Below are 14259 nucleotides of genomic sequence, written 5' to 3' on the forward strand. Positions count from 1 at the left end.
TCGGTCCAAGAAACTGCTCAGAGACTTTTTTATCTTTAAGCAGCAAGGTATTTGTTTGTTCAACGCTGGGAGCAAGCCAGCTCATGCTGGACAAACTTGCTCAAAGGCTTCACACAAAATCAACAGTTTTTATACAATCTTCGTATATGATTAAATGCATATTCAGGTGATTACAGCATCTATCTATACATATTAATAACAGGCAGAGTATAGGTGGAGCTCAGGCGGGGCTTGGGGCGGTCCTTCTCTTGGCCCTCAATTTTGGTGGGACATCCACTCTTCATCCCATGGGTCTGGGGGCTAATTCTCATCTTCCTCAGCCTGACCTCCTTTTCTCTTCTATTGTTCTTGACCCGCTCACTGAGGCTTGGAGAAGGCCTTGGCTCCCAGCCTGTTTCTTCTATTCAAATGTCTACCTTATCCTACTGCATCTTAATTTATTACCTCTAGGCCAATTCTATGATTCTTTTACCATTCTTTAAGTTTTGGTCCAACAAGTAGAACAGAACAAACACAGATCGTTTTGGATGTTAGTAGCTAGTTAGCAGGTCCAAATTTCTTAGTTAACTCTTTTGGGCCTGGCCTCCTGTTTCAGTATTAGGTGTCTTCTATACAAGTAATGCACATCTTTGACACTAGGGATTTTCCTGCTGCTTACATTTTTCTGTGATGAGCATCATAAAATGTTTTAAACATTTCAATTACTGATCACGTTGTGATTATACTTTAGAATTTTTTTAGAAAACCAGTAGTTTGTTGACTTTTAATGATGGGCCTATGAACAGATCTTTTTACTCCCAGGTATGCTCCACTTACAGCAGCCAGATCCACGTTTGGATCCTTGCATTGGTTTGAGCACCAGGAGTTTAAATACCCCCAAAGGCTGAGGGATTGCATAGGACCCTCGAGCCACTGATGTCATGGAGCCTCAGTAATGGCAATAAACAAGATCATGTGCTCACACACAGAACTAATTGCTCATCATGCTCCTCATTCAGGGAGGTGAGTCTGGGAGAAGGCTGGTGGCGTATTAGCTGGGCCTGGAACTGTGTGGATCCAATGATCTTTGGGTGTTTTCACAGTTTGTCATTGCGCCTTCATGGATCATAAGTACTGTCATGATCCTGTGGTCTGCTAAATATCCTGACCTTTCATCTTGCTCTAACCTCGTCTCCTTTTTAAGTAATGATCTAATTAATAATTAATTATTACTTATTCAATTAATAATCAACTTAAGCAGGTATGAGCTCGTGTTCTCAGAAAGGATGGTATTATAAAAGATAACCAGACACATGAGAAGTTCCTCCTTTGGATAGATAGTCCAGTGAGTCTGGATCTGAATCATCCATATTTCAATAAATCCCCACCACTACCATATTGATATATGACACCACTGGAATATTCAAGTACCTAGTTTTCCTCTGCCAGAATTTTTTTATAATCTACCTACCTGCTGTGTTTGTCTCATAATGTGGGAACCTGGATGGAGAACTGGGTCAGGAGAACTCTTGTACAGGCTTTGCCCTTGGAGCACTTGCAGAGTTGCTCAATTGAGTACTCTTAAAAAAAATAGACCAAATATGTGGGCTCAGTGAATAGTATGTATGAGTCATGCTATAAGGTGACACCTCAATAGCAGGGATCAGATTCACCAAGAGAAAATTCTTTGTGACAGCTTTCCTTTGATATGCCCAGTCAATTGCAAATGTGGTGTAAATTCAGTAAAATGTAGGCTTTTTGAATCAGTTCAGATTTTATTATGCAGTAGGGATAATATTGCAGATTAGCCTTTAGGGATGTAGGTTATGTTAAGTAGAACACCTTCTTCAAGGCTTGGAAAATTTATGATTTAAAATGAGTTTTCATTAAACTTTGTTAAGAAGGCAAAGACATGGTGTGGATTCCAGTGAGAGAACCAAAGCCTGGAACCCATAACAAAATTATTCTAATCATGAGCCAAAAAGATCAGAAACTACCCACCTAATCTTCTGCAGGATAATCAAATGCAGTTCAGGAAATGTCAGGTGTAATTGCTACTTAGCTTCTTCAAAATGCGCATTTGTTTTATCTATTGGGTATAGAACACATTTTGTTCTGACTTTTGTTCCATTTCTTAAACTTAGGCTTATGTCTTGCATCCAAGGCAGGATAAACATAGATAAACTTGACATTTGCAGGTGCACACTTCATTTACCCTTTAGTAGAAAATTATCTGGTCCTCCAGTAAAGTTTTGAAATATCATAGGCTGTAAGATTAAAGTATATACCCATAAATATGAAGTTAATCTATGCCTATGGAACACAAATAGGACAATAAATATGACAATGGGAAAACAAAAAGTATGCTTTATAACTAATATTCTTGCAATGTTATTCGTAACACAACACAAAACAGGATTTTGGTGAAGCCTTTATGTATATTTTAAAATCAGTTAATCAGGTAAATAACTGATTAATTGGTACACAAGGTATGTCACCCTTCAGTATTCTATATCAGTCCCAAATTTCATTTTGGAAGATATGGTTTGTTTTGATGGGAGTTGCAGTTGGGGAATGACTGTTACAGTTTTTCTGGTGGTCCTTATTTTCAATTTGTGGTAGAGCCATAGGTCAGTGGACAATTTATATGTAATGTACTTCTTATTTGGGGAAAAAAACTACTTCTCATTCCATCTGAAATTAGATATTGAACAAATGAAAAAAAGTTAGGGAAATTAGCCAAATCTGTCAGGAAAACTAAGTGTCCTGGGTGTTGGCATTTTTGATCAGCATGCTTAAAAACTTAAAATGTAGAATAGCAAGCTCAGCCCTCTTGTATGGCAGTAAAGACTTTTTATTCCACTTCAACAGTTTCCTCAATCATTTTCTCACAGTGCACTGCTCGGTACATGACTAGGTTTGACAAGAAAATGTGTCATAATATCTCCTATTAATGTAACACATTATTGAAAGAGCAAAATGAAGATTGATAGCAATTAAGGTAACTTAAATTCTAGTTCAGCACACAAGGTACACAGAAGTGTATTATATCTATTCCTATTTTAAGCTGCTGGATGCTCATACTTACACATTTTTGCTTCCCTAAAGCGATCCATGTAAGGGGAACTTGACCTTGGAATGGCAGCAGTACTTTAAACTCCTCTATTTCTTTGCTTGGTATTTGCTGTAGTTTTTGTTGGCTGATAATTTTCATCCTCTTCCACTGTCTAGAAAAGGACATAAAGCAAAAGGACAAAAAGTGTAGTACACAGTAATACATATTTTTTGTCATAACTATGTGTATATATATACACACACACATATATATATAGTGCACCAGTGGGAATACAGACATCACACATTTTTCTCTGTGCCTTATTCTACAGCAAATTACCATCACTGTGATGATATATTCTAGAGGCTGAGAAGTAGACTTCAGCAGTGAAAATGCTACTAATCACACTTTTCCAAGTTGCTAACTGTATCAAGATTTTGCAAATGATGCAAGATCTAATACATTGCTATCACAGTTCTGAGATCGCAATCTAAATTTAAGGCTACTTTATTTCATTTTATCTGCTAGAGGAATTGTGATGAATTTCACATATCAATATGTTTTCCAAAAGAAAATTAGAAATTTGCATTTCTTTCATTGATAAATTAGGTATGATTAAGACTATCACATTTTAAAATGATGTAGTTTGTTTAAGATGGATCTTTTCTTTATCATGTGTCCATGTTTTATTTGTAGGTAGTTGGTAACTCATCCACTGTTTCTTTTCCCTGCAAAGACTTTTATAACGGGTTATTTATGTCTGAATTTACCACAACAAAGAGAGCAAGACAAACAATAGTCCAAATAGATGGATATGGAAAAAACAGTTGTGCGCTTCTTCTATGTCGTGTCAGATCCTATCACAACTGGTAGAAGAACATAAACTAAATGCAAAAGATTTAATTTTACATGTATATGCAGGTACCTTAGGCAAAACTGGCCGTTTTCCTTTATGTCCATAAGTGGTGAAGGTCAAAGAAAATACTTATAATCCAATCATACCTGTCTGGAAGTAGACAGCTGGCATGAAAAAATGATAAAATCAAGAAAGCATATTTATTAAGGTGTTCTACTGCTATAATTACACTAAACTTAAAACAATACCACAATCAAACCACTTTCACATTACCTTATGGTTGGACCAAAGTTAACTAATAAAAGTTATCAAATCATTGAATTCATCAGACTCTCCCTCTTATCTGATTAAAAAATCCCACTCAAGAAAGTCAGCTTTATTCAATAGTTTCCTACGACTTGAGGAAATGATGAACAAAACAAAAAAAACCCCAGTCATTTTCTTTAAGTCCCTTGTGCCCTCGTTGTGGTATGTCATGGATTAGGTAAAGTATGCCCAGATAACCCCATATAGCTGACAGCAATAAAAATCCCAAGGCCATTGCCAACTTGTCTCAGGGAGCTTCCCTTCTGATCATGACTGAGACCCTTTGTACACTTAAAGAGCCCTTGGTGGGGTGTGTAAGAATCACCTGTGAGCTTTCTTGTGAACTATTCTCTGTCAGCTGTGGTTATTTTATCCAGTGTTGACTACTGAATCCAAACCCTCTTTAGATGAAAAATAGTTGAAGCTTATCCACTTTTGGATAACAGAAGGAGCGCTGTGCAGCTTAGCTCAGATCAGGCTCATGTAAGGTAATCCTTAGTTTTAGGACAGGCAATTCAAAAACAGCAAGTAGAAATACATAGCCAGGGATTTTATGTTAAAGTGGAGGCTTGGGCATTAGTTTATATCATTTCTGTTGTCTGACTTTAGTCTAGTTGTCATTTACATTCCCAGGAGAGAAATGGCCATAGCCAGAAACATCATAAATCCAACCCTTTAAGGAATGTAGGGACTGTCCTCTAAAGACGCTGATCCCTGTCTAGTTAGGAAGGGACTAAATGGGGAGTTCTGAAAAATAGTTTAAATTAAGACACCTATAATCAAAATTAGGATTTCTGAATCCTAGCCACAACAGCTGCCAGCTGTCAGTGTTGTTCAGCTGAAGAAAAGAAATCAAGCTCTTGTTAAAAAAGCACAGAGGAATCCAAGATGTATTAGAATAAGTATTTCCAAGGATCCTCAAGGTGTGGAAAAGCAAGATAAAAACTATTTTAAGGAAGTGAACGTGGGGTTGTCTGGATATGGCTGTAATATTTTGCCACCCTGCAAAAATTCAGTACCAAAAATCCTGTTTAATAATCAGGAAGCTGTTCTTGCATTTAGCCAGCAAGAACATTTACTCTGCAGTGGCATTGAAAATAAATAAGTAATTTATGACTGTAGCTCTTAATCCATTTGCAGACAAGACAGGGATATTAAAAGTTAGCTATTGGTCAAACTGCTTATCTACTTCAATTTTTTACTCAGTGAAAGGAAGTTTCAAAATGAAAGGTAAATAAAATACTTTCCAGTTTCATGTAGGGACTCTGTTGGCTCCTTCTCCATGTGCTAATTCAATAGTAGAGCACGTGCTGGTCTGTAAGACCAAGCTTTTTACCCTGCCAAGGTTTAAAAGCAATGTTATTGAAAACTAGGCAGACAGCACAGCAGGTATGGCCATCAGTACCTGCCAGCCCTGTACCTAAGCAGCAGTGGGAGGGAATGCAAGACTGCCATTTTAAGAGAAAGAATGAACAACCACATTGCTTTAAGCATCTGGATTCTGAGATTAAACTGACAAATAAAGCAGCAGCATGAATACCACATACTGAATTCCTCTCCTCAGAAGCACATTTCTCTGAGCTTGAAGGAAATGTAAGAAGTTGCCTAGACTTGCACTGAAATTACAGAATGATTACAGCAGTGCTGACAAGAAATTTGTTGGCAGTTTTCACATCTGCACGGCCGTAAAAAGCAATGGCATTCAAATATACAGCAACACGTGTGCTGCCCCAAATGCCCCTTAGTCTGTGCCCTGTCAAAATGGCTTCTCTTTGTGTTGAAGGAAGAAAGATAAATGAGGAGATTCACTTTTCAGAGGTTGCTGCCTCTCAGTGAAATAGTGAGTAGTCAGCACTTCGGAAAAAGCTCTTTTAATGACACCTACTTCTCAGTCATTGGAACAGCAGTGGATTTGCTATTTAAGTAGAGGGTTTTAGCAACCATTCCAGACAAAATCAGTTCCCCCTGGGAATATTAAACATCTTGGGATTAAAAGCAAAAGGGTTGGGTTTTTTTGTTTCTTTGTCAAGCCCTTTGGGATCTGTTTCAGGTGTAATCACTAATGAAACTAACCCTGAGTGTAAACCCTCTCCTGGTGAGTGGAGCAGAGCGCAATGGGTCCCGTGCCAGAGGAAGCAGCACCACGGAGGAAAACCATCAATCCATGGTGCTTTCCTCAGTTACTCAAAGAGTAAGTGACTTCATCACAGTCATCATACATGGGAAAGAAGGAATGTTATTAATATCCAAAGAACTGGTGTCTTTTGGATATACTTTAGTAAATTAATTTGTAGTTTGAGAGGAAGACAGATATAGGAAAGAAAAAGCTCCCAGCAAGAGCTGACATCTTACCTTCCTCTGCACTGCCACCACCCAGCCTGTGGCTGCCATCCCACACAGAGCTCCAAGAACCACCTTCTGCAAAGACAGACTCTCTCCGTGTTTTCCAGGGGGGGTTTTCCAAAGCTTCTCATGGCTGTTTCACTGCAGGGACAGGAGAACCCTCTGGAAGGTGTGGGGAGACAAGGGCAACCTTTGGGAAGCTCTGCAGAGTATGTGAGAGGGAGGCAGCTCCTCTGAGCAATGTCAGAGACTTGTGGGGCACTACAGGAGTCCTGGGGACACACTGAGATCCTCTGAGGCCATGACAGGCACGAGGCCTTTCCTTCAAGGGGCTGGAGGGTGTGCATGGTGTTTTTGCTGCCCAAGAAGCCGCCACCTGTCAGTGAGGTGAGGAGAACCCTCCCTGAAGGAAAGGCTCCATCTCGTCAGGATGACCTGGTCAGGAAGAAGTGATCCATTATCAATATTGTTTCCTCCTTTTGCCTTGAAAATCAGAGCTCTAACTGCTCTCTTGGGAAAAAAAAAATCAACTTTCTCTAGTGAAACTTGTGGCACAAGGTCTTTCTGCTCCTGCTGTGGTGTGTGTTTGGAGGGAAGGGAGGAAGGCACAGACACCTCCCCTTTAGAGCCATGGCAGGGTGGTGGGGCAGGTGCTGGGGCAGGATCTGTGAGGTCTGTGCTCTCTTAAGGGACTGTGTCTTCCCCATGGCCTCAGAGGATGGGCCATTCCAGCAGGGAATTAGTATTTCCAAGGGGGATTGCATCAAACCTCCTCGTGCAGCACAGTCACGGATGGCAACATCGCAAGGGGAACTCAGGAGCTTCACAACTTCAGAATCCTTCATTTTGTCACCTAACAGCATGTAAAGGTGAGTCCCTTTCATTTTCTCTCCTTTTTTTGAAATCTGCTTAGAGAATGAAAAAGGGCAATCGAGAACGTGCTGCCTGTGACAGATTCCAGGATATTACTGGTGGGTGGTTGGTTTTGCCTACAAACCCAGTGGCATTGAAGGTCCTTGCACTGCTGCAATCCCACCCTTGCAGGGTCACAGGCTTCACTGGCTCTGACAGCAAAACCTGTCAGCTTGTTCTTTTTGTAGGCTCTCTTCCTACAAGTATGCTACATCAGGTGGTGAAAGCTGAAAATATTGTATCCTTGCTTTATCTGCACCATGATTTTTAAGCATTTGCTTTAGCCACCAAATATTAGATACAAAATGGCAAAGGAAACTACTGTTAAGAACTGAAGAATGCTTAAAAATATAGATTTATAACTTTTTTTCTTCCCCCAACTGGATTTCATCCTCTAGAGTTGACAGGAGCACTTATTCTAGATGTTATCTGGATTAATGCTTTCTTCTTTGGGTGTGATGGTGTGATAGCATTTACATATCGAAGGCAAGGATAAGTTAATGGTGGCCCAAGACTTTTCTGGATCAGACTGTTGTGTGTTTTCTTTTCTGTTTATGACCACTTATTCTGTATCTTTACAATATGGCATCATGTTTCAGCAAGCACTGTAGAGGACAAGTTACCTTATTGCCACCTTTCCTGATACCTCTTGGTCAGGAACCAAATCAGGGTGTGTGGGACTTAAACACCCATATCTGTTCAGCCAACACTGGTCCTCAGACTTTAGTTCCTTATAAGCCTGGTCGTAAAATTAATGATGCCTGCTAATGTATGTGGATTTTGAACACTATTATGTTGGTTTTTCATATTTCCTGGACTTATTGCCTCAGGTGAATACATATGTGATGTATCAAATATAAAACTTAAGCAAAATGTTTACTCAGGCACTAGAATTTAGTAAATGCTTACCTCTGTGTAACAATGCCTTTTCTTTCACATACACAGGCTGTTAAATCACTGTGTGACATACAAGCTGTAGTGACCTGAAAAATATGGGCTCTAAAACAAATATTTAAGGCTTCATGTTTGTTTCCTTTAAATAAGATGAACTTTTGCCAGAGCTGGAGGCCAGTGCACAATATAGCAATGCATTGGAAGTTTCTTACACTGACTGTTGATTGTTGTTATTCCCAGCCATGAATCGTGGCTACATAAGGGCAAATAATTCACTGTAGTTAGACAGCTATTAACATACAAATTAGGCACCCTCACAAGTTAGGATCCTTGTGTTTCAAATCATTGTTGGACTATGTGATAAAAATGAATTTGCAGTTTGATGTAAAATTCAATAAAATGGTTCTATCTATCCTTCTCTGCTCACTTGAAATGACCGTAAAACCCAGCTGATCTGGAAACAATCCTGCCTTTATTTTGTTCTAAGGACTTTGATGTACTGAAGACATCAGTACTCCTTTGTCGAGAAATTTGAGGCTGCAGAAAAAAAGCTGAAATGCTTGAAAATCTCCCATTCTGCAGTTAGCTCGGATCAATTGATGTGTGACGCTGCCAAGGTTCTGAAATGATTTTTAGCCTTATGGACTCCCAGGGCTCTGGGAGTATGTGCAGTGAACACAGTTTGTGCCAAAAGCACAGGATTTGCTGTGTGTGCCTGTACTGACATGGTGAGGGTGAGCTGAAGACATGCAGGTCCTTAAAGCATAAAACTCCTGATGCTGTGCCTGATCTAGACACCAGCACTGTACAGCACTGGCACTGTAACATCAGGATTTTTCATCGAGGATACAGCAGCCTCAGGTCCAGAGATGCAAACCAAACACAGGAATTTATGACAGACACAGCCAATTTTTTCAAGTGGAAATAAAGTGGGAAGTGCACATTGTCTGTGCACTGAATTCCAGAAGCGGCCTCCGTAATGTTGCTTCCACCAAATGTATTGGACATGTCAGTGCAGCCTTGGTTTTGTTCATTCTCCATGCTTCGTGAACAGAATAGCCTGAGACCACACAGCCAGAAATTCATGGATCCTGTACAGAGACCTGTTAAAGCATCCTATTGAGTCTGGCAATGCAAGAGTATTTTCTGAAGCTGCAATGTCTCCTGAGGGGCCACTTTAACTGTTTTTCTCATAGCCTTTAAAAATACTTTCTACTTTTCTCAGAGTTGTCTGTTCTGTGTATCTGTACAAACAAAGCAAAATTGACTGTCATTTGATTTAATTATGGGTCAATGTGTTGCTTTACTTAACAGACAACAAACTGTGTGTATATGCTTGTTCAGTTATCAAGTATAAGTAATGACAAATTTTCTCTTGGGCTTTGAAGAGAGAGAAATTAGGAAGCAGACACCTGAGCTACGAAATTTAACTATTACACTGTATTGCAAGACAGTGAAAACAGGGGAAAATGCATCATGAGTGTAGAGAAGTTTGCTTGCTGAGGAAAACCACTGGGAAAATTTGTTTGGAAGCCTTTAAAGGGTGTATGTAGTGACACATATGGGACAATTAAGAAGATAATTGGCATGTAAGGTAGTTTGGTATTGACTGTTCCTCCTTAGAGTGAGCAGTTATTAAGGCAGTGATTTCTCTGCCTCCTGTTTCATGGACATGTCATTAACAGTTAAGATCATTACATTTTTTGCTACCTCTGGCTTGAAGTTTTCTGTCACCTGGTTCTATGGAGCTTATATTTTCCATCACTGCATATGAGACAATTAATTTTGTCTAGAACTTTTACTTTCTCTTTTTTTTTCCATGGCTACAGTCTAGCAGCTAATTTCACACTGAGGACCTAATTACTTTACCTTTCCTGGCATTTCTCCTCTCCTTAAAGCGTTCATAAAGACCATGTAACTGTTTCTGAAGTCCTCATTAGAGTTGAGAAAAACTTGCCTCGCAAGGAAATACTTAAAGAAATAAATGTGAATGTGGTGTATTTTAAATCTGTTGGGCTCTTTGGTGCAGTGAAATTGTATAGTGCTGTTTTAATGCAGAAAAAGTGTTGCCAGTACTCTATCACACGCACTTCTGTAGTGCTTAAGGAGAAGTGGGCATAAGTAATAATGATGGACCAGCAGTAACCTCCAGAGAGCTGTCCCTCTCTTAACTGAGATTTCTTTCTATTGGGGAAAAAAAATAGATTATATAATATTAAAGGTATTTCTCTCTTTTATATAGTCTCGTGGCTTTCCTACTGTTTCAACCAGGAACGAAGTCCAGAGTCTTCTAAAATCTGAATTTGGAATCCCTAACTCCAGTAGAGTCAGGATTTTCATGTTTGTCACTGGCTTCACACAATTCTCTTGACCCACGTCGGTGAAGATTCCAGTGTTGTATGAACTAATTAAATTTCTTCTAGGAAACCAGCAGTGTGGCAGCATTGATATTCTGCCACTACATTGCTGCAACTCTGATTTCTAAGCAGTTTGCAATGGCATGTTGTCACAGGCAAAATTGGAGTTTCAGACAGAGGTTATTAGAGAAGCCCTTTCACTGAGTCACGAGGTGCAGACAGAACCCCTTTGCATTTTAAACTCCTCAGAGAGGAGCCTACGTGCACCTGAATCCAGTCTTGGCCCCAGACTTTGTCAACATTTATGTCCAAAGAGTTACACAGGTGTAATATTTTTTATCTGAATTTGTCCCACAGGATTAAGGGTGGCAAACCAAATGTATTTATATAAAAATAAGTTATTTATTATGATAATGATTAGATTAAAAGATCTTAATCAAAATTGTTTACCCCACAGTACAGGTAGCTATAACTATTACTATAGTGCACTGATTTTGAAGCAACAATTATATTAAAGCAATTATATTGAAACAATTATATTAAAGCTGTATTAATAACCAAGTATTAAGCAGAGATTTATGTTACTCACCCATAGCGATGACTGGGGCCAAATGTCTTTCAGTCAGCCTCAAGTAGTAACCCTGAGGGTTGCCCCATTTAAGGCAGGAATCTCCACACACACTCTGAGAAGGGGTTTGTTAGGAGACCCTGCCGTTAAAAAGTGGGACTGGGCTTCTGTAGCATAAGGTGATTGTCAGTCATCTGTCTCTGGGCCAGCAGTGTCAGCTTAACATCTTTAGATATGTTACCAGTAGTATCACAGTTTGTTCTTTCATCAGGTACTTTGTCGGGTCTGCCACATCTTCATCTCACCTTCAGGATGTTTAACTTTGGGATTGATGAGTCAGGCTGGTTTCAGCATTATTCAACACTGAAACAGAGCATCCTGCTACACATGTTCAACCACTTTTAACAGGATATCCATTTCTTGTCCCTGGCTTTCACTGCCTGCCTGTTCTGTGCCTCTTCCTTGACCACTTCCTTTTCAGAAGAGAGTGATGCTGCTCATATGTCTGTCTTCTCCATTTCAACAGAGGATTTGTAAGGGGGAGTCTGATGGGTTGTGCTCTCTTTCTTGCTCTTCTGGCATCTGAAAGCACACCCCACTCTTTGCACCGAGTGCCAGAGCAGAGCAGAGGTGCAAAGTGGGTCTGTGTGTTGCAGAGAGAGAGCTGAGTGGGAGAAAGATTTTTCCTATGACTGATTCCCATCTGACCATGTGGCGCTGTCCTCAGCAGGAGAAGATTTTGGGGGATGGCTCCAGGCTTTCAGTAAGATCAAATAATTTGAGAAAGAGACATTAATGAGAGGAAGAAAAATAAACTTCCTTTTGCTTTTCCTGACCAGCTGGCTGAAATGTCACTGAACATTTTTCCAGTGTCTTAATAATAGCAAAATACTTGGTAATACTTTGATACTTTGTGAGGTAACACTGTTGTGGAAGGTTCAAATGAAACTGGTCAGTAAAAGGCTGTAAGTGGGCATTCAAGTATAATAAAAACACAGTAAAGTTTAAGTGTTAAAGCTTCCAAAAGATGGAAAACATATTCCTATGTAATTTTCCCTCCCCTTTCTCCAGCTTATAATCAGATCTCAGCTAGTGTGGCACACCCAAACCAAGTGAAACTCTCCCATCTTTCAGTTCCAAATGATTCCATATCAAAAGGTAAACAAGAATCTGTTTCAAGTAAACCCACATGTCAGAATAGCTCACTTCTTCACACATTTATAATTCTGTCACCTGAAAAAACTGCAACACTTACTTCTGTATAAATTTTGCAGGTAGGGTGGCTAGACTATGAGGTTCCTGCAGCTTCTCTGTCTTTTAGAAGTATGTGTCCTGTGAAGAAAGCTTTTCACTCTAATTTTAGGTACATTCACTCACTTCAAAACAAAGTTGCTGTTACCAATCTGACTACATCAGTGGCATATTTCTTCACCTGAAATAAAATCAAGATAGGAATGAGAGGGAAATCAGAATGTCTTCAACAAGAGGTGTCTATTAATACCAAAATACACTGATAGTGAAATTTCAGAACAGTTTCAGCCTTGCTCCCTTGGTTGTAAGTAGGAACCCAGCTGAGTGATTTTGTTTTGGCATTAAAGTGATGTTCAGCTCAAAATTCAGCACTGAATGCTGAGTTGCTGTAATCTGAGACAAAGTTGATTTGAAATGTTGAGTGCTTTCCAATGAGGAAAGATTTTATCTGTAACAGTCATCTGATCTGTCTCGCAAATATGATAAGGTTCAAATCTAGAAAGTCTGACTCTTCCTCAAAACAGGTGCTGGAAAAACACGTTATTTATCTTTTCGTTAATAAGCTTTAGGGTGCCAACTTTAGGTTGCTAGTGATAAATGCAAAATTAAAGTATACTCATGATTAATGTACTTGCAGCTAGACTATGTTGCTTTATACATGCTTTTTTATTTTATTTCAAGATGATTCAGCTTGTGGCTATGCAGGGTATTCTGTACATATGGTTTTGTTTAAAAAGATCTTCTTCCCCTTGGAATCAAATAGATTTTACATTTCTTCATCTTAATATCAGCATTGAAAGATTTGGAACTGCTGTCAGTTGTAGCTGATTGCTAATAAATCTTTATTGAAAACTCTAACAGTGAGATAATTAAAGTTTGGTCTTGTCTTATACTTAGTGATAGCTCTTACAATTAGTTTTATATTTCCCAACAGTTTTCTTTAAGTGAAAGGTGCAACTTTAAAGAAGTATACTTTGCATTGGTTTTCTTCATTCCGGTGTATGTTAAATTAGTCAGATGCTTTTACAGGAAAAGTAGTGGCTGAAATGTAAATGGAATTATTGCTTAGTTGTCTCAACTTTATGAATAAGCCAGACTAGATTTTTTTTTTTTTAGCCTTGTCAGAACACAGCTGTCATCATCTTTGACTGTATTTCATAGTCCACTGGAATTACTAAGCTTGGGATGGAGTTTACAGATGCAAGCTTCTTGCTCTTGCACTGGGTTCACCTCCTGCAGTTCCCATGTGCTTTGTACCTCCTTTCACATTGTAATGGCAGAAATCCAGCAAGAATCAATCTTGTCCAGTCCTAGGTGTGAATTTTGCCATTTTGGTGCCTTTGCATGAAGTTGCCTGGACTGAAGGTGAATGAGGGGTTCTTGAATTAGGGGACACTGCTCGTCCACCCATCTTGAGCCTCTTTGTCCAGCCATGCTCAGATACACTAATGTTCTGCTCAGTCCTGCCTTGGAGCCCACCAATGTGGCTGCACAATCACTAGTTTGTCAAAACTGTTATGGAGTTCTTGAAAAACATTTCCTCATACAGATTCTGTGTTCTGGCATCTAAATTACTATTTCGTGCACTGAGAGGGGAAAGGAGAAGGAGTATAAACTACAATAAAATTGCTGCCTCTGTTGCATCAGGTTTCTCTTGAAGACCCTCTGTAAGGTCACTTAAGACATGGCTGTGCTTGAATTTTTGCTGAACAAGGTGATTTATGGGCTTTCCCACACT

Source organism: Pipra filicauda, unplaced genomic scaffold (genome assembly GCF_003945595.2).
Source record: "Pipra filicauda isolate LSUMZ 115617 unplaced genomic scaffold, ASM394559v2 scaffold92_size2517590_pilon, whole genome shotgun sequence".
Classification (NCBI taxonomy): Eukaryota; Metazoa; Chordata; class Aves; order Passeriformes; family Pipridae; genus Pipra; species Pipra filicauda.